The 21,113-nt window shown below is 38.5% G+C and overlaps 1 protein-coding gene across 6 annotated transcripts in view; it reads right to left on the reverse strand.

The window, feature by feature from the left end:
* Grm8 (glutamate metabotropic receptor 8) overlaps positions 1-21,113 on the reverse strand; it is an 854,699-nt gene that overhangs the window by 532,930 nt on the left and 300,656 nt on the right. The gene's annotated exons all lie outside the window — the stretch shown is intronic.

The following is a 21,113-nucleotide window of genomic DNA, read 5'->3' on the forward strand; positions in this document are numbered from 1 at the left end:
GTGTGTGTGTGTGTGTAAATTCTACTTGTCAAGTAAGTAAGTTAAATTAAAATTAAAACCAAACAAGATTGAGGGAAGCAAGCATAGAACAATAACTTAATAATCTGAACAAAGCTTAGCTTGGGCAATAAACATACCCCTTTGCTAACAATGCACCTAGTATCTTTGGCAAACTGGAACCTCCACCTTCATCAAACTGCACTTATACCTGCTTTAAGCAATGAAAATAAATTTTTCCCCTTGAGAGCCCCTTGGTGAAACCCTGTTTCTATTTAAACATGTTCCACGATATATCTTATATGCGGAGATAGAGAGACATTATAGCCTGGACTGGTTTGGGTGCATGCTCAGAAAAACAAACTGTCCTCTGAGTGAACTCTAGGGAGAACCTCCTATTTGCCATATTATGTATAATTGGGCCTACATCAGATGCATTATGGGAAGGGACATGTATAGTAGTAAAGAGAAAAAAAAGCTTATATAACTCAACTGTCAATCAAAATAGAGAATGATCCAAGTTATACCCATTAGCAAACAATTCTTTCTGAAGGACTCCTGTAAAAGAGATCCTGGGGCCCTTGAGCCCTCTTCTGCTCAGGTGTCTGTGGCCCTCTTGATGGTGTAGGCAAGCTTGTATTTTCACTTTGCTCTTAATCAAGGTATTTCAGTTTGTTACTAGACATAAAATAGGTGCAGGAACTTCGGTTCAAAAAATTACTCCAAGCTGGGTGTGGTATTGCATGCCTTTAATCCCAGCACTCGAAAGGCAGAGGTAGGAGGATTGCCATGAGTCTGAGGCCACCCTGAGACTACAGAGTGAATTCCAGGTCAGCCTGGCTAGAGCAAGGCCCTACCTCGAAAAATAAATAAATAAATAAAACACTACTCCAGATCTTGCAATTCCTGAATTGCCAGTGGGGACCTAAACTAGAGGGCAGCCTTCATGAATGCAGTTCACACTAATGCCCTTCCAACCTCCCAGATAATCCACGAGGAGGGGTAATATCCATTTCTAAGATGCTGGATAAGCTGAAGGAAGTAAGGAAGGCTTCACATCCTAGGCAGGTACCATGGGCTCCTACTTCTGGCATCCATGCCGAGGGTATACAGATAGCAATAGAATTGGGATCTTTCCAGAGATTCATTCAAGACAGAAAGACCTAGGAATAACTAGCTCTTGGGAATAAATGAAGTCATATTTTGAGGTTCAAGATACACTTGGGAGAAAAGTAAAGAATTGATGTCAGAAAGGGAGCAGTTCCATCTGCAACAAGGCCTTGACCCCTTTGCCATGCATGAGACTAACCTGCAATCATGAATGTGCACAAGCCTACACAGCTCAAGACAGGGTCAGCAGGTCACCACAGTGGACCAGGTCTCGAGGCAGAGTAGTTCTCAAGCTTTGAAACATGCCCAACTTTCAAATTTTCTGCTTTCCTCCTTTGCCCAATTATCATTACTTTTATTCCATATACGTCTATTAGGAAAAAAGTACAACAGCAACTCATCTACTTAGTTCATTCATCTGGGAAATGTGGATAATACAGGACTATGGGTCAAAAACTGCACTCAAAAACTAGGTGATTTAATGGAAAAAGAAAAAATCAAATTGCTTATTTTGCATCATGCAGAGCAAAAAAAAATTACTATTTGAATGTTGTTATTTCAAATAGTTGTACTGATGTTAGGTAGGTATAATTATGTTCATCACTTTGTCACTTTGCTAGATTATTTTTTAACTGCCTTGTTTTCTTGGAATCAAATTTATTTATCCTTTTGGGATGCTTAATTCCTTAATGTCAATCAATTTTTTTTTTTCACTATGTAAGCAGGTTCTATGTTTTTTTTTTTTCAGCTAAATCTTTAATCATCTTTTGTTGAGAAATTATTTTTCTATCTGCATGACAAATACTAGATTTAACAACCTATCAACTCAGGATAGGACTAAGAAGGGATCTTGTCAACTTGTCCTTTCCTCTGAGGAAAAAGGATGTTCTCTTTTGTACTTTGCAGAGAGGAAGGACTAGGATTTAGGTAAGTGTGAGGACGAGAGGATGCCTGTGGCCCTGCTGCAGTTTTTCCAGCTAGTTCAGGAACTGTAATCCCTCCCTGCTCAATGCTTTGACTATGTTCATTGTGCAGGAAATGTTACAGCCTAGTATATGTTGTGACCATAGTTCTGCCTACTGGGAACTATAATTAAAGCACGTTTGAGCAAATGTGATTTTATTTGTTATTAAGCAACTAAAATCTTAGTCAACCTTGCAAATATGGAATTACCTTAAGATTACAATATTAGCTAGCCAACTATCCAATAAACATTATGTGGTCCTATATTTATAAGCCAATAGGAGTATTCCTTATTGTAAGAGATTCGTATCCTATATGACAATGGCCCTCAAACTTTAGCATGCACCAAATCACCTGGGAAACTTATTAACGCATATCACTAGACACTCATACTCAGCTTCTCAATCCTTAAGTGTGGGTTGGGACCCTAAATTTACATTTCTGATGTGTTCTCCAGGAGATGCTGATGTTGCTAGCTGAGAATGCATTTTAAAAGTCATTTTTGTATTTCATAGAAGCTACAGCTGCACATTCAAGTTCACCTGTGTTTGCAACAGAGGAAGAGGCAGAGAGAAAGAGAGAAGACACCTGATATTCTACTCTAGCCTGGGCATGGATGCATACATACATATGTATCTGCATATACCCATGTGTATACTCTATGTAACATACACATCAGTGAAGGAAAGTGATCAGTTTATTATTATTGTTAATGGGGAAATATGCCAAAATCTAGTTTAAGATATTTTTAGTCAATGGTATACACTGTACTCAAGTGAAGAGCTTTTGTAAAATTCCCACAAGGAAGGACTCATCCTCACCCTCCCAGAGATACTGTTGGAATTGATAGTTCGTTGGTTATTAGATGTCATTGATTGTAGGATGCATCACTATCATGTGTATACTAAAAAATATTAGATAATTATTTAGATAATTATTAGATAATTATTATGCTGGGTGAAATAACCCAGGAGCAAAAGGAATACATCATACAACTTCACCTATATGTGGAATGTTTACTAAAAGGCAAAACTACCTAGGTAGAGAATAAATAAGGTAGCAAAAAGCAGAGAGAGTCAGAAAATAAGGAGATGTAGACTAAAGATGTAGATTAAAGGATATAAAGCATCACCTATACAGAATTAATCAGAGAACTAACATTCAACATGAGAACTACAGCTAATAAAACTGTATTGAATTAGGGAACTTAAGAAAAACTATTTTTATTTATTTGCAAGGAGAGAGAAAGAGAGAGAACCAGGGACTCTAGCCACTGCAAATGAACTCCAGATGTATGCAGAACTTTGTGCATCTGGCTTTACATGGGTTGTTAGGTTTTGCAGGCAAGTGTCTTAACCTCTAAGCCACTGAGGTAGATTTCAGCTGCTCTTTTCACCAAAAGAGTAACTACATAGGATGACACATGTATTAATTTGCTTCAGTGTGGCATATTTTACTGAATATATGCATCTCATAGCATCGTGTTGCAAGTTTCAAATATACAAAATTAATTTGGGGGGGCGGTACTGTCTTCCAGATATGAGCTGACTAATACATTTATGACCTTAAAATGATCATCATTACCCCCACAAGACATTATGAGCCCATCAACATTTTGTCATGGAGGACCGAGAAAGAAAAGGAATGAGGCATCACAACAGAGGAAGGGCTACTTGGAAAGAGGAGGGTCCTCAGGGGAATGAAGGGGAGGAAGATAACAAAAGAAGGTAATGTGACAGAAATATGATCAAATTACAGTATGTTCATGTATTAAAGTCCTCAATAAATGTCTTAAGACAATTACTTATTATTGTATCGCATTGATAAAATCAAAAGGTGTCACAATTAAACTAGTTGAAAGGGCATCGGACTTCAGAAGTGGAAAAAGTTACATCTTGGAATTGATGAGGTTGTGAAGTGGACCTTCATTCCCAGGGTATATGCTGGGTAATTCTTGTTCAAAATCATTTATGTTGTAATCAGCTTCATGTTGCTGGACAAACACCCTTCTGGAAGCAGATTATAGGAGAAAGGGGCTTATTTCAGGCTTACAAATTGCAGGGGGACACCATCAATGGCAGAGGAAGCTGGCTTCCTTCTAGAGATTCATGACACAGAGACGCTATCAAACTAGTGAGCACCATACAACCAGAGCCTGAATACCCAGAACTCCAGAGTGCTCTCCACACACCTTAGGGCTGGACTTAAGATCTGCCCCAAAACACACCTTAGGGAAGGACTCCAAGATCCACTCCCAGTGACATACCTTTTTCTTAGTAGGGCTCCATCCACTTGAGACTCAAGATTCAAGCCTGAGTCTATAGGACCACACATTTAAACCACTACATTCCCCCCTTGACCCCCATAGACTCATGACCACCTCACAAGATAAATTATATTCAGTCCTACTTCAAAGGTCCCCACAAGATTTTCCAACTTTAAGACTGTTTCAAAGTCCCAAGTCTCATCTGAGATTCAACTATCTCTTTATCTGTGAATCCTGTAAGATCCAAGCAAGTTACATACTCCCAACACATAATGACACAGAGTAAACTTTTTCATTGCCAAAAGGCAAAACAAGAAGAGATGAGACTGGATCAATGTAAATCAATAACCATCAGGTAAACATCAAACATGTGCATTTTAAGTCCAACATTTATAACTAGTGACAACAGTCTCTGAATTTTCTAATTCCACACCGCTAGCTGAGCTGAATATCCCAGGGCAAACTTTCATCCCAAGCCAAAAGTGCCCCATGGTAGTTGTTGTCCAGTCTTAGTATATCAACAATATCTTCAGGTCTTCACTGCAAACCACAATCCAACCTTATAACTCCAAACAATTAATTAAATGGCCTCTAGTACAGGGCTTGTTTCAACTCTTTCTTCCCATTCTGCTTCTTAGAATTGGCTTCAGGAACTTGATGCAATGGCCTTATTGGGCTTCTACATAGGAACCTCACCTTGCTTCACACTTCCAATGCCACTAATGTAGCTCGTGAACCAGTGTGTGTTTCATGACCCACATTTTCATGCTTCCAAAATCGTTACCAGGTGTTCAGTAAGCCAAATTTTTTTTTAATGTGGGATTGGGGGGGGGGGTAAACCTTTTCCTTAAAGAGCAGGTTATTTCTTCAGAATTCTTCCTTTCAAAAGATGTTTCATTCCTACTCATTGAACTTTTGCTGGGTGGAGTTCACCCTCAGATATCTTTCTCCATTGTCCCAATGCAAAGCAGTTGATTCACCCTTAATGGTGGTAATCTGTTTACAATCTCTGTGCCAGTAACTTTAAACTTGCTTGAATTTTTCCTGTGACAAACGATACATCTTTCTGTTCTATACCTTCTGTCAAACACAGCACTCCATTACTTTTAAATTCAACCTTGATCACACTCTCTGGGCACAGGCAGAAGACCACAAGCAGCCTTTACACCACTAGTCCTGTTCCAGCCAAGTTTGCACTTCCACCTTTAGAAGTTCACAAGCCATGCCTTCACACTCTGCAATTCTGTCTGCATGTGACATTTTCAAACTCTCACCAAAATGGTGCTTCAAGCTTTGCTTACTATACCATTGTAAGGTTTCTCCAATCCACAGTAGCAAATCTTTCTGTATTCCTCCAGCATACAAGTTCCAAAAGACCCACATGCTGAGATTCATCATGGTAGAAACCCTTCTCTTCTGGTACCCATTTACTATTGCAGTCAGTTTTGTGTTGCTGGAAAAACACCTAACCCGAAGCAGCTGAAGGGAGGAAGTTGTTTATTTCAGGCTTACAGATTCCAGTGGAACACCATCAATGGTGAATGTTTCTGTCTTAGGAAGTTTTATTGTACAATGAGTAAGATTCGTATTTTCTACTAAGAAAACAAAGTCTGGGTTTGAAGTTTCTCACTGCTGCCTATCTTGGATGATCTGACTGGCTCCCTGCCACACACCCTTCCTCAAGCACCTTGTCTGTACAGAGGGATTCTTTGTAAACCTGTTCTATTCAGTCAAAATGTGTACGAATCTCCTGAAGCATCATGACATTATGGCCTCTATACATTAGCAGTAGTTCAGGGTCTGATCAGGGTTAACCCAAACATCAATTATCTCAAGCCTGTGCTAAGGAGAGGATAGTATCTCTCGGTACATCAACGAAATCTGTAATCCCATAAAATGCCATCATCACTTCTAATAATTATCTGAAGTTTCAATTTGTTGTCAATATCCTGCTCTCAGTCATACATGTCTACTAGGTAATCAAAAGTGTTATTCACAACAGAAGAAATATGTCAAAAGAGACACTTTTTGCAACAATTTCAGGAGGAAATAAAAAGTCCTAGGCCTTGCCTTCCTTTGATACAATCCTTTTGACCTGGGTGGTACAATCCTTAGGAGAGCAGAAAATGAAGATGACCTAGCACTCATCACTTCCACTGAGACCTTCTAAAAGTCCTTCAACTCAGTATAATGGATGCAGTTAAGTAGCGAGTGTATGGGCAGTGAGGCAGATGTGTAACAGACATTTCAACAGCAGTGTCCAGAGGGTCATAATTAATGGATCAATGGAACTCACATTATATTTAAGCATCACAAGGATTCTTCTCTGGGAATTGGGAAGATAGCTCAACCAAATGGCTTGCCTAGAAATCTTGAGAACATGAGTTTATGCCCAGAAGTCACATACAAATGCTGAGTATGGTGGCATTCTTGCAATGCCAGTACTGGGGAGGCAGCAACAAGTGGATTTCTGAGCTGCCTGGTCAGCCTGTCTAGCCTAACTGACGAACTCCAGGTGAATGAGAGACTCTGACTCAAAAAAATGGTAGAAGCATTTCTGAGTAATGACACCTGAAGTTGTCCTTCTCCTCTGGCCTCCACACACACGAGCACATAGGCGCACAGAAACATATATGCCAACACATACCACCCTTACACAAAGATATGCATAAGAAGTTTTCCCTGTGTTCTGCTTGTTTCAACATCGTATTTAAGGTCCTCCATGGGAATATTCAGAAGATATCAAAAATTCTTTAGGAGGAGCCAGGTGTGGTGGCCCACACCTTTAATCCCAGCACTCGGGAGGCAGAGGTAAGAGGATATCCTTGAATACAAGGCCAACCTGAGACTACATAATGAATTGCAGGTCGGTCTGGGCTAGAGCCAGACTCTACATCAAAAAACAACAAAATAAAATTCTATAAGAGGGAGAGCCATACTATATGACTGACTCAGCTTTCAAAAAGAAACTGACAGGTTGAGAAGAACAACTTAATAAGATAAAATGTAATAAAAATAAATTTAAAGTGAGATGAACAAGGCCAAAGATTGTTGTTTTGTTCAAAATTAAAAAAAAAAAAAACATGTAGTTATATAACAAAACACGCATATAAGGCTTAATTTTTTTTAGTTTATAGAAAGGTCAATTTGAAGATGTAATAAATGGAATACTTGTTGAATGAATGAATGTAATATAGTATCAATGGGGACCGAAAAAAAGTACCACAAAGCACATTTGAGTAAGCAGCCTAGTCAGAGGGATACGAGACAGCCATGTAAATACTCAAATCAGAAACAGCCCAAACTTTTACAAAGTATTCACTCACACTTTGTCCACAGACCTCATCGTCATGCTCAAACATCTTACAAGGTTTAATAAGATAAAGAATTTGGGACATTGCTTTTGACCTGGGTGGTACAAGGCAGAGAAAGGAATAGAGGCACCAAAGCCATGAGGCTATAGCTCTTGGAGAACAAACTGCCTCAGCTCAGGAACTACTGACCACTCTTTCAAGAAGGAAGACTTAAAGGGATGATCTTTGACAAAAACTCTATGACACTAATTCAAGCATGAAACAAGTAGTAGGGGTTGGCGAGATGGCTTAGCAGTTAAGGCACTGCCTGCAAAGCCCTAAGGACCCATGTTTCATTCTCCAGATCCCACATTAGCCAGTCACACAAAGGTGAGGCAAGTACAAGGTTACACATACCCACTAAGTGGCACAAGCATCTGGAGTTGGATTGCAGTGGCTGAGGCCCTGGCCTGCCAATTCTCTCTCTCTCTCTCTCGCTTTCTCTATAATAAAAATAAATAAATAAACAAATAAATATAAAAACAAGTGGTAGGACTAAATAATCTTTAAATACCTTTCCATGCCTCAATATTCCAATAATCAAACATTTTCTTGCAATGAAAATCATATTCTTACCAAAAACTTCCTTTTCTAAAAACAATGAAAACAAATAGTTAGCCTTGGGTTGATGAACCCAAACTTCAGAAAATCCTAAGAGACTCCTCTAGTTTCTTTGTTGCTTGCTGTTTAGAGAACTAATCTCCTTCCCCAACAATGTATTAATATCCCTTTGTCCTCTGCTATACTGGCTGACGTTAGTAATTTGCACACAGCTTGCTTTATCTTGCTAAATATAATAGTCTGCCCAGCATCCTTCTTTTCTGAGAAATCCCTATTCACTTTCATAAATGATGTGAGTGGATCTGAAGCACATTCTCCTTTCTTCAATAGAGCCTATTCCCCAAAGCAGCTTGAAACATTCCAAACATCTGCTCCTACACACAGTTCAATATGTGATATTGATATGTAATATTGCTGGGTGAATTCAGAATACAAGGCCAACTTAACACACTCCTGAACAATGCCCTGCTCCACCTACATATCCCAGCTATGGAGAACAGAAGGAAATCTGGATGATTCTATTATTTGTTCAAGAAGCTATAACTCACCATCAGGGACCTGTGAAACACAAGGCACAGTAACAGTGGACATTCCCATTCTAATCTAACCTAAGTTAGATACACAGGTGCAATATTTGTCTAACTTAGTGGATATTTTAAATATATAGGTCTATAATTGTAATGTTCAATGTCATTGCTTTTTGGACTTCCTGGATATCTGAGTAAGTGTACGAGTGTTTGTGCCTATTCCATCTGTAACAATGATTTTACTGTTTATAGTGGTTCTAAGAAAGGTGAGCAGAATCCCCAAATCTTGAATTCTTTCTCACCATCCGCAATGGACTCTACCATGCATTTCTGGATCATATCCCTCGCAGATATGTTCACAAAGATACTCATTGTCGGAGTTAGCATGACATTCCTGGGACAAAACATTAAAAGCAGCTGATGGGAGGGAATGGCTTACTTTATCTTATAGGCTCAAGGGGAATCTCCCTGATGGAAGGGGAAAGGATGGTAAGGGCAAAGTCCAGTTGTCACTTCCTTCCCACAGCAGGTGGAAACAACAGCAAGAGTGAGCTAAGCTTTGGCAAGGGGAAGCTATAACACCCTAAAGCCCACCCTCAGAAACACATCCTCCAGAAAGGCTCCATCTCCCAAACGTCCATCAGCTAGGGAACTAGCATTTAAAACACATGAGCTTATGGGGGACATCTACTTCAAGCTACCACACTCAGCAAATCCAACTTCATTTGGTAACTAGGGGTCTCGTCCAAACTCCTCTCTTGTCTTCTTCTCTGGTGGAGCAACCTGGCCCTTACATGAATTTGGAAATTGGCTACTGACCCTTGGCCTTGGGATTAATAAACACAAATCCAGCAGTAGATCCAGTATTATATTTTCATAGTCCATCAGGTTTTAATTCTTACTACCAAATGAAATGGTCACTTTAGTAACAGAGAGTCAAAGTAAGACATATATTAAAAAGAAATAAGTTAATGATATAGAAATTTGATTACATAGATAATATAGAGACGATGCGTATTCTTGGCTAGAACAATGGTATAGCTTCCCCCCTCCAGAATTATTATAGTTTAGATTCCATTAAACAGTTTTCAAAAACTGTAAGGCAGACACAAGCCATAGAAAGAAATAGTAAATCATGAATCATCCAAGGAAAAATAAATAAATCCACAGAAGCTATGTCTGAAAAAGACCTGCTAGACAAAGGTGCCCATTGTAAAAATGTACAGATAAAAATAGTGTTGTGAGCAGTTGGTTATAGACAGCAAACAGTTGGGTCATTATGGGAAATGGGGTGCTAGAGATGTCCCATCATGTCCCATGAAACCCTTGACTTTTTTTTTTTTTTTTGAGACAGGGTCTCACTCTGTATCCCAGGCTAGCCTTGAGCTCACTATGTAGCATAGACGGCAAGACTTAAAAGTAGCCATTATAACATTTCAGTGAGGACTTCAGAGCACATGGCAAGCCTTGTAAGCCCAGCACTTGAGAGGTGGAGGCAGGATAATCCCAACTTTGAGGCCAGCTTGGCAAGGTAGTAAGACTGTCTCAACAATAATAAGCAAGGGATAAATACAAATGGAAAGAAAATCTCAGTAACAAAATAGAACAGGGCCTGAAGAGATGGCTTAGCAGTTAAGGCACTTGCCTTCAAAGCCCAAGGTCCCAGCTTCAGTGATTTCCCCAGTACCCACATAAGCCAGATGCACAAGGTGGCACATGTGTCTGGAGTTTGATTGCAATAGTTACAGGTCTGGCATGCCCATTTTCTCTCTCTCTCTCTCTCTCACACATAAATAATAGTAATAAAAAAGAAATCTAACAGCCAGGAATGGTGACTCATACCTGTAACCACAGTGTGCAGGAGTCGGTGGCATTACTTTTTTTATTAACACAATATTTATTTATATTCTCTCTGACAAATCGTGGGCCAACCACTTTACCCTGCCTTGGAGATATAGAATTAAAATATGGGGACATTGAGACATGCGGGAAAGGACTGTGTAGGAAGAGATAGCTCTTGTATATGATGAAGAAATGAGAAAGACCACCACCTAGCAAAGAAACCCATGGCTTCTCAGAGGGCAGAGCCCAGAATGCCATAGGGAAGTGCTGCTTCCAAGAAGGCGTCCCTGGCCTAAGCAATGTGTTTCCAAGCACTGCCTAGATCCCAGCCTCAGAGGCCAGCTGCTCCTACTGTGGCTGCCTCACCCCCAAGGAAGCTGGCTTCTATGTGTGTCAATGCCCCTTGAAATAGCGCTGGTTGTGAAGCTACAGCAAGCACAAAGGACATGATGAGTCATGGGAGGCTGAGGTTCTCAGCTTTGCATCTCTAGGTTTCTCAAGCCCCTGTAGAGTATGGGATCAGCACCAGAAAGGTGCCCTAGCAGGGAGAAGATGACCTTGGCAAAGGAGTTCATTGAGAGGAGGCTAGTCGGGGCCTTGCAACTCTCTTCTCCATGGAGTCTCCTGGCCAGCCTACTGCACACAAGGCCCCTCACAGCCTAGATGGCCAAGGGCTGGCACATGACCAGACAGACAGGCACAGCGCACAGCGCTTCTTGCATTTGAAAGACCAAGCATATAGATATGAAGTTTTTAGTCATTAAAATAATATTCTTGGGTTGGAGAGATGGCTTAGCAGTTAAGCGCTTGCCTGTGAAGCCTAAGGACCCCGGTTCAAGGCTTGGTTCCCCAGGTCCCATGTTAGCCAGATACGCGATGGGGCGCATGCGTCTGGAGTTCGTTTGCAGAGGCTGGAAGCCCTGGCGCGCCCATTCCCTCTCTCCCTCTTTCTGTCTTTCTCTCTGTGTCTGTCGCTCTCAAATAAATAAATAAATAAAATTAAAAAAAAATAATATTCTTTTTTTTTTTTTTTTTGGTTTTTCTAGGTAGGGTCTCACTCTGGCCCAGGCTGACCTGGAATTCACTATGGAGTCTCAGGGTGGTCTCAAACTCATGGTGATCCTCCTACCTCTGCCGCCTCCTGAGTGCTAGGATTAAAGGCATGCACCACCACGCCCAGCAAAAATAATATTCTTAGAAGTTTCCTGTTATAATATTGTAATTACTTTTTCAAAAATAAAGAATTTCTTTTTCTTGGTTGGTAAAATGTTCCTAAAGTTTGAGTTCCTTTCATTATTTCTCTAGTAATCAAGGGAAATAAAGTTCCTCTTAGCTTTCAGTCATATTTCATCACAGATGGGTTTATTCTTACACTTATAGTAGTATGTCCAAAATAGAACTACAAAGGCTAACTGTTGCTTCTAGTTGCTAAAATCCAGATCATGTTTGATTTTCTTCTTAACAATTGCTGTTCCTAGTATCATAAATGCAGTGGACTCTGAGATGGCATACAGGTACTTTTAAATGTTCAAAATTATAAGTATATGTATATAAAACATTCATGTGTATTAATATAAATTAGGCAGTTTATCTCCCGTAGGAGGTACTAGGTAATAATATTTAACTCATCCCCAATGCTATTTTACTGCAACTTTAGGCTATGTCATTGTAACTAAACCTACACCATTGACTTGAAAATGTACAGAATATAAAATGCTGCATACGAGGTAGGCAAGTTCTTAATTGTGTTAAGATGTTTCTATATTTGTATGACAATGTTTATTTGTCACTGATTCAGCCCTTCCTTACTAGGCAATACTTTAAGCCTTTTATAACTACTAATTCATACAATTTTCACAGGAATCTTTTTAAGTTAGGACTGTCACACTGCACCTTGCCAGTGAGAATATGGTAGAATAGACTTAGGTATCATGCCTTTGTCCTCAAAATAATGGCAAAGTCAGAATTTGAACTGAAAAGTTTGACTCCAGAATATGAGCTCTTTATCACTCTATTAGTTTATCTCTGCAGACTAAAAATTACTTCCATATTGGGAAACAAATTTAGTAGGTTAAATTATTGTGAAATGTTTGCCTTTAAGGGTGGAAGATATAGCTCCATGGTAAATTACTAGTATCTTCTAGGCTCTGGGTTTGACCCTCAGCATAGGAAAAACATCTTTTCCCAGTTCAGATCTGAAATTTTGTGGCTGCTCCTACACAAAAAGCCTAGATCTCGTGGTCCTCATTCTGTTGACTCACATACTCTCCAGCTGTGTGTTTACCCAAGTTGGCTTTCTCCTACAGCAAAACCCACCATGATATTTGCATGTTAAACATTAAATTCTTTCATGCCAGGAGAACATCTTCACAGTTGTGTCTCCAACACACATAACCTGAACAGAAAAAGCATCGTTACAAATTACTCAGTGTCCAAGAAGTTAGACTAATGTCCTGTCAAGTTAGAGAGCTGTAGCAAATACATGACTTCTCCTTACCTATAGGACTATGCACTCATTGCAGTTTTAAGACTGGCAAGTGTCTATAAACAAACCTGTGACTTACAGAAAATATTACAAAAAAATGCATTAATGTCCATTTCCATCTTCACGTAGAGCTAAGTTGGTAGGATTGTGAACTCCAAAGTCCCCCATGTAAGGATTGACCAACACAGATATATTGAGTCTTGCAAGGTGAAAATCTTGAGATATGTATCAAGCTACTATAACAAATAACTACCAGAAAATTCAGAAATCAACCAAGCAATTGCCAGCTAGCACATTGCTCTCTGTAAGAAATGGCATTGTGTCATTCTGTGCAAAGGACATCAAAACAACTTGTCAGTTTAATAGAGGGTTTGGCTATGCCCTGGGAAGCCTTTCATGTACCACTTTACGCCTTTCTAGAAAAATTTCTATAGATGATCTTAAGACCCAATAATTTCAACCAAACAAGAATTATTATTCAACACAAACTAAAACTTTGCTGAAATGTCCCCTATTTTTTGTAAGTGGGAGAATTTAGTTATTAAAATCTTACTAATTCTTGGAAAATAAAATTCTCCAGGAAGATTGTAACTTATTTGATTTCACTCAGAAACATTCATTTCTCAAATTGTTAATTATGTGCCCATTAAATGATAGGTATTCTATTTTGGGGGAGTATTTGCATGAATAATTTTTCTTCTTGTAAGGCCATATTTTTAAATTGGGTTAGTAATTCCCAGGTTTTTTCTTGTGTGTGTGTCAAACTTAGTAACACTGACAGTGAGTAAGTCAAATTCAGTACCACAGTTAAGGAAAAGCACAATTTTAGTTAGCATAAATAATTCTACTTTTTAAGAATCTTGGATGGCAGGAATACACATACATGAATGCATCTTACTTCATTTTGGATTGTTGCCTGATTTGACCAGTCATTTGTACTCAAATATCCAAATTGGCTGTGGCACTGAATTTACTGCTGCCAGATCCACAATGGAACAAGCTGGATGATCCCTGGAAGACCACTTCCTTCACAGACCATGGCTTGTGAGAATAAGGACCATCATTTTTGTACCCCTGGGGCTTGATGTGTTTTCTGGCAAGATAAATTGCAGCAATATGATTGTTTGAATGAATGTGTGACCCCTCTTAGTCTCACTCCAACATATAAAATTACTTCCCATCTCTAAAACTTTCAAGAGGTACTAGACATGAAGGGGGCCATTTTGGCCACTATGCTTATCATAATATCCCTTCCTAAATGCAGAGAGCCTATGGAAGCTCTTAAGGCACAATACTTTCAACATGATTGGATCATTTAACCAATACAAGCTATAGCTATACTGATACCCATTAATGTCAGTTAGATTTTCCTAATCCTCTTAACCTTTCATCACTGAATCTGGTGTTTCATGTTTTCTCTCTCTTTTTTCCCCCATTTTGTTTTCTTAAACTAGAGGTAAACAGATGATAACTTATAACCTTGCTTCAAAAGTTACCAGTTTACATTATATTAATAATGTACAATGTTTCAAGCTTAATTTCATAAGTTTGATAATAAAAGCTACAACCTCGTTCATTCCATCCTGTATCCTTTATACTTTTGTTTTTGTTTTGTCTCCCAGCCAAACCTGATACTCTATCACAGGGTCAGGTATTTATCTTTTTTCTTGGCATCCCTACCTCCCTGACAATATGCACTCTACTATACCTAATCCTAGGACATACTCAATGGAGACAATATTTTTCTACAAAAAAATGAACTGGAAAACAAAGAAAGTACTCTGAAGTCCTCTGCTGGAAAACTGGATCACAGCCCCATTCAAAGTGAAATGTCATCGTTATTTACTTTCCCCATCTCAACCACTGCCTTTACATTTCATGCGAAAGCTTCTCTGCTACTTAAGTGTCATGCAGTATTCATTGCTTCAGACGCCTGTGTCCTCAGCCAAAGACTCCTGCTACACTGGCCAAGCCATCTTCTTCTGTGGCGTGGACCTCTAAATGCATCACTTTTGCATTCATGTGGCGAGGAGGTAGGGCTCAGTAACACAGCATAAGCAAAATTCAACAGAAGGTTTCTTGGAAAGATCTTGGCTTCTTTATTTCATAAAGTAAAAAAAAAAAAAAAAATGTATGGCCAGCATTTCCATCTTTCTCTTTCTTTCTGTCCTGAGTATATGACACCTGGGCCTGCTCTGTGAAGTTTGTGACTATGAAGCCAAAAGCATGAAAATGAAAACCCAACTCATTGGGGACAATAGAACCGAGACAGAAATGGACTTTTTACTTTATTGCCACCTGAGGTAAAAGGTAAGAGCCTATTACTGAAGGCATCACATGCTGCTGACAAAGAACATCCAAGAGATCTGGCTGAATCTGGAAGGAAGCCAGCTCCCAGACGGTGAGCCCGCATAGCGCTGAAATGCACTACATGAGCTGCTATTGGGAAAGTGGCCAGCGATTCTGTGTTCTAGCAGGGGACAGTGCTATATGAAAGCAGCCAGCCTGACAAGATTTACATACCTGTGCCATAATGTCACCCAGCCCAGGTGGGTAACCAGTGGCTTTATGATAGCTGGAAATGAGACCTGAGTCAGAATCCTACGGAGATCAAGATTATGGACTCCAGTGAGAAGCTTTCTCTAGTCTTGGACAAAAAGAGAGGCAACACCCATCAAAATCTCTCTCAATTAACAACATGCTTATCCCATTTAATCTACCCTAACCTCAATTTCCATTGGAAAATCTGTTTTTACTTTTTCAGAAGGTGGTGAGAACCAAGTGGATAAACCATCCCCCACACATCAGCCAGGGCCCACGTGGAACCACAGAGGAATTGGCCAGATGAGCAAGAGCACTGCTTCCAGGGCCTGCCTGACCACCTGAACCAGGGTGATGGGGACAGACACTGAGGATACTCAGAACTATCAAATCTGAAATCCAGAAGCTGCTGAAAGCTCAACACTAAAGCATATTTAAAATACATCCACCACAGCTCAGGGAACTTTGTTGAAGAGGGGGCAGAAATCTTGTAAGAGTCATAAAGTGGGAGGGAATACCCAGAGGCATTGCTGTTCCCCTATAAGTGACGAGCTGCTGCTCTCACAACTCATAAGCCACAAGCCCATGGTGGATCCCAGCAATCCCACTCAGGAGGGCCCTCAGTAGAACGAGGACGGGAAAGAGGGAAATGATGGTACGTACCAACACTAGAGGTGTCCATACAAAGTTTCTACTTAATAATAAATAAGTAAATAATTAGGCTTTTTGAGTCAGTAAATCAATACAAGCAAACCCCTGCCTGTGAATACCTTAAAGTGAGAGGGACAAAGGACTATTTGCTTGTCTAAATTAGTTACAGATGAATGCCTTCCAGCTTCAATAGTGATGATGATATTAATAGTTTGAGCACTTTATATCTTTAACTAGATATGTGACCTTGGACAATGTACTATACCCTTCTAACTTCTAGCTTCTCATCTTTAAGATGGGCATCAGTACAACTGATATCATAATATTTTTTTGTGAGAAGTGAGAGTTGATCCAAGTGCTTTGTATTGATCTTGGAATGTAGTACTCCCAAAAACTAAAGAAACATTTAATGCCAAAGTACAAACCCTTCAAACTGTTCTTAAACTAGGCTGGCAAGATGGTTCTGCAGTTAAGAGAACTTGTCAATTAGCATACCGGTTTCTCAGTTCAGCTCCCCAGAAATCACTAAAAAGCTGAGTGTGGCCATGTACATCTGTAACCCCAGTCCATGGGGGCCAGAAACCAGAGAATCACTGCAACTCACTGGCAAAGCTTTTTGTTAAGGTAGGGACCCTTTCTCAAGAAAATATAGAGATGAGTAAGAAGAAGATACACAACATTCCTCCTGCTGGCTTCTATACACACCACATGGGGATCACACATCTGCACATACATGGCATACATTATGTATCATACACACCACACCCACATATATGCAAAAAAATCCTTACAGTAAATTTTGCTACTTTTCTCCCAAAATTATTATACTTAAATTAAACATTTATGATAATATAAAATGCAATGCTTTATAAAAATTCGTAAGATATATAATACATATATACATATATGTACATATACATATATATATTATGTCTTAGTTCAAGACAATGGGCAGTTAGCATTAAAATATACAAATATACTTATGCTTAATTAAGTTAACTGGTAAAAATATTGCCTAGTAATTACAATAGTGGTTTAAGTTTTTATATTAGTTTGATTAGAGAAAATAAATTATTTCCCCTAGTATTAGATAGCTGAAACAGCTGACACCTTCACCCAGACACCTGAGACCGAATCCTTAGTGCTTCAATTATTTAGATATTATCAGAGCATTCAGCCATTCTTCTTGGATCATTGAAGGAAGGAGCAGAACTCTCTCTCTCTGTTTTGCTTTGTTTTCTTTTGTTTTGTTTTGTTTTAGTAAAAAGCATTTTAACTTTCCTTCAACAAGATCATTATGCCCACTGTTTTCCTTTGGAAGCTTATCTTGGGAAGACAGTCAGACTATGTGCCTGAGCCTAAAGATGTTCCATTTATAGCTTTCCATTAAGCCTCTTAAAGGTAAGTATTTATACTAATTAAATATTAAAACGATATGGTCCTTTGTGAAATAGTTTTTATTAATTCAAAAAGAGATTACAATTTATGCTTCTAAATCCTTTCCAAAAGGATTTGAGTTGAATTACAACAAAAGACATAGATAAATTGTTAAGATGTATCAAAACATAAGAAAGCACTGTGAAAAGTAGATAGAAATATAAAAATTATCATAGTCATGATTATGAAAACATTATAACTGATCTCCTACTACACTGGGACAAAAATGGAAAAACAGTTAATTAAGAAATTTTAATTCTTTTATAGAAAAGGTCTACAGTGCCTTTATACACTAAATGTCATCTTTGTACTAAATTCTAGTAGGAACTTATCTTTTTGTCCTTATTTAAAGAAAATTATGTTTCAAAAATACAGTGGTTTTGTCAGAGAGATTCAGTGTCTGTTTTGAACTTTCATAAAAATTATCTTTAGACCAGTAATTTTTAAATTATTTTTTAGCTGTGGAACATGGGGAAAATTGCACAGCAGTTTAAAATATGAAATGGATGATGGATAAGTTTTCTAAAGGAAATAGGATTGAAGGGCCTGAGAACTTCCATGTCACCCAGCACAAAATCTGGGTAAAGGGAAAGATGTAGAAAGATGTAAACTCTTCCATAATCACTGAGTATAGAACCTGATTAAGGGGAATAATGTAGCTACTAAACTAATCATATGGCCTTAGTTAGTTAGAAGTGTAACAATACAAATAAAATAAATTGCAGCTCTTAAGCTTAAGAGTGAGGCAAGGACGTTTTACTGGTTCTAGAGACCATGGAAGTGAAGGGTTAAAGTGTCAGATCCATGGATATGGAAGGAAGATGTGAGCCATATAGAATATGGCTAGGCACACAGAAATAGTAAAAATCTACGAAAACAGATGCCAGAACTAACAAGTTAATTGAGCAAGGCTGCATGATATATGATTAATGACATACGATTAATAAACAAAAAAGACAAGGAAAGGGCATTGTTATAGACTGAGGACATTGTTATAGACCGAGCTATGCCCTCACTTGGGTCATGGGTTGAAGCCCTGACACTCAATGTGAGGGTATTGTTGATGAGAATATTGGTAGCTAACAGTTTAGATGAAGATAGATCCTTGTAGGAAGACACCCCAAGGAGCATGTTCTTTCCAAGTATGCATACAACAGAGGTCAGGTGAGACAAAGTGAGATGGTGCCGCCAGAGGCAAAGCTAAGAGGCAAAACTGCAGAATGAAACATCCAACCAGGCCTTGATTTTGGACTCACAAGACTACTTACCGCTCTACAGGACTTTGTTATGGAAACCTACATGGACTAGGCCATATCCATATCATATTCAGAGTAGAAGATTCAACATTGTTAATATTTAAGATACAAAATCACTCCCCATTGTTCTACAAGTGCAGCATAGTCCCGACTAACATCTCAGTAGCCCAGAAAGACCCAGGAATTTCATCCCTAGGAATACAAAATGAACCATAGAAGTTATAAGAGGAGACACTCTTGCCTTGTTCCAAAATAAAGGAAAACATAGATTCAAGAAGACAATTGAATCATTGTAGCCTTGTTCACAATGCCAAGAGCTGGTGATCAACCTGAGTCCATAAGCAGGTAAGTTGAAAAATAACCTGTGCCTGGTGTGGTGGCACAAGCCTTCAATCCCAGCACTTGGGAGGCAGAGGTAGGAGGATCGCCGTGAGTTCGAGGCCAGCCTGAGACTACATAGTGAATTAGTGAATTCCAGGACAGCCTGGGCTAGAGTGAGACCCTACCTTGAAAAACCAAAAAGAAAAAAGAAAAAAAAAATAACCTGTGGTACATATATTCACTGGAAAATAATTTGGCCATAAAATAATTAAGCCCTGATTTATGCTGCAGCATATTAACTCTTAAAATAATTTTACTAAAGGAAACAAACCATACACAAAAGAAAAATGCTATGAGTCCACTTATGTCAAATAAGTAAATTTATAGAATTTAGATTACCAATGTCTGAGGGTTAGAAAAAATGGAAGTTGTTATTTAAGGAACATAGTTTGTGCTAAGGATAAAGATGATATGGTAATAGTTATATGATATTACAAATGTACTAATTAATGCCTTTGAATTTTAAGTTATGAAATGGTTAAATGCCAAATACATGATACATAATAAAAACTATTATGCAAAATCTTAGGTGACATTTTTGTAGAAAGTTGACTGTGAAGTATAAATGAAAATATACAAAGGATCTAGAGCACTCCAAATCATCTCAAAAACCTTAAGATAAATTACTTAAATTTCCTGGTCCAAAACTCAGTATAAAGTTACAATAATCAAGACAGCATCATATTGATGTGAACATGACTATTTACATGATGTAAGAGAACAGCATAGCCACCTGTATCATCAACTAATTCTTGACAAATCCCTCAGCTAATTCAATAGGGAAAGGAGTTTTCTCAAGAAATGAAGGGTGAACATATGGACACGTAGATGAATAAAAGAACTTTGGCCTTTCTACAGCTCATATACAACATTAATTCAAAACACATTACAGACTTAAATGTAGAAACTGAAACCATACCTTTCCTAAGGGAATAATTTGGTTTTTTTTTTTTAAATCCAAACTGATAAATTACACCACCTGCTCACGTGAAAAATGCAGAATATCAAATATATGACAAGGATTTGCATGCAGAACTTAATGACCTATAGCTTCACAGCAGCATGAACAAAAACATTTTCAAAGTTGTCAGATCTTAACAGAAAAACAACTTCACAGAAGAAGTGCACAGGTCCACTAAGTGCATGCATATTACACTAACTACAGGAGTCATTAGGAAAATGCAAACTTAAAGCATGTTTAGATACCATAACAAACCCATTAGAATGGCTAAAAATAAAAGGAATATACAAGTGCAAATCTCATACAATGCTGTGTAAAAGTAAAACGGTGCAAGTATAGTATGGCAGTTTCTTGTAAAGTTAACTGTACCTTCAATGTGACAACAGTAATGAAATCATATGCCCACTCCACAAGAATGTCCATATCAGATTTGTTTGAAATAACCAAAAACCTGGGATATGGGGGCTAACCTACTAATATATAAATGGACAATCAAAGTGTAATACATCGATTCAATGGAATATTACACAGTTCACATATTCTCTTTCTCTCTCTAAAAACAAACAAAAAATATTGTTTCTGTTGTGACATACAGTGACATGGATCAATCCCAAAAAATCTTCTGCTGAGCCAAAGGAAAAATGTACAATGTATCATTCCTTTTATATGATATTCTCAGCCAGATGAAACTGATCTGTAGTGACAGAACACAGATCAGTGGTTGCCTGGGGTTGCAGCAGAGAGAGGTCACTGCAAAGTGGCATGAGAGGACATCTTTGGAT

The sequence above is a fragment of the Jaculus jaculus genome, chromosome 10, assembly GCF_020740685.1.
Source record: "Jaculus jaculus isolate mJacJac1 chromosome 10, mJacJac1.mat.Y.cur, whole genome shotgun sequence".
NCBI classification, from domain to species: Eukaryota; Metazoa; Chordata; class Mammalia; order Rodentia; family Dipodidae; genus Jaculus; species Jaculus jaculus.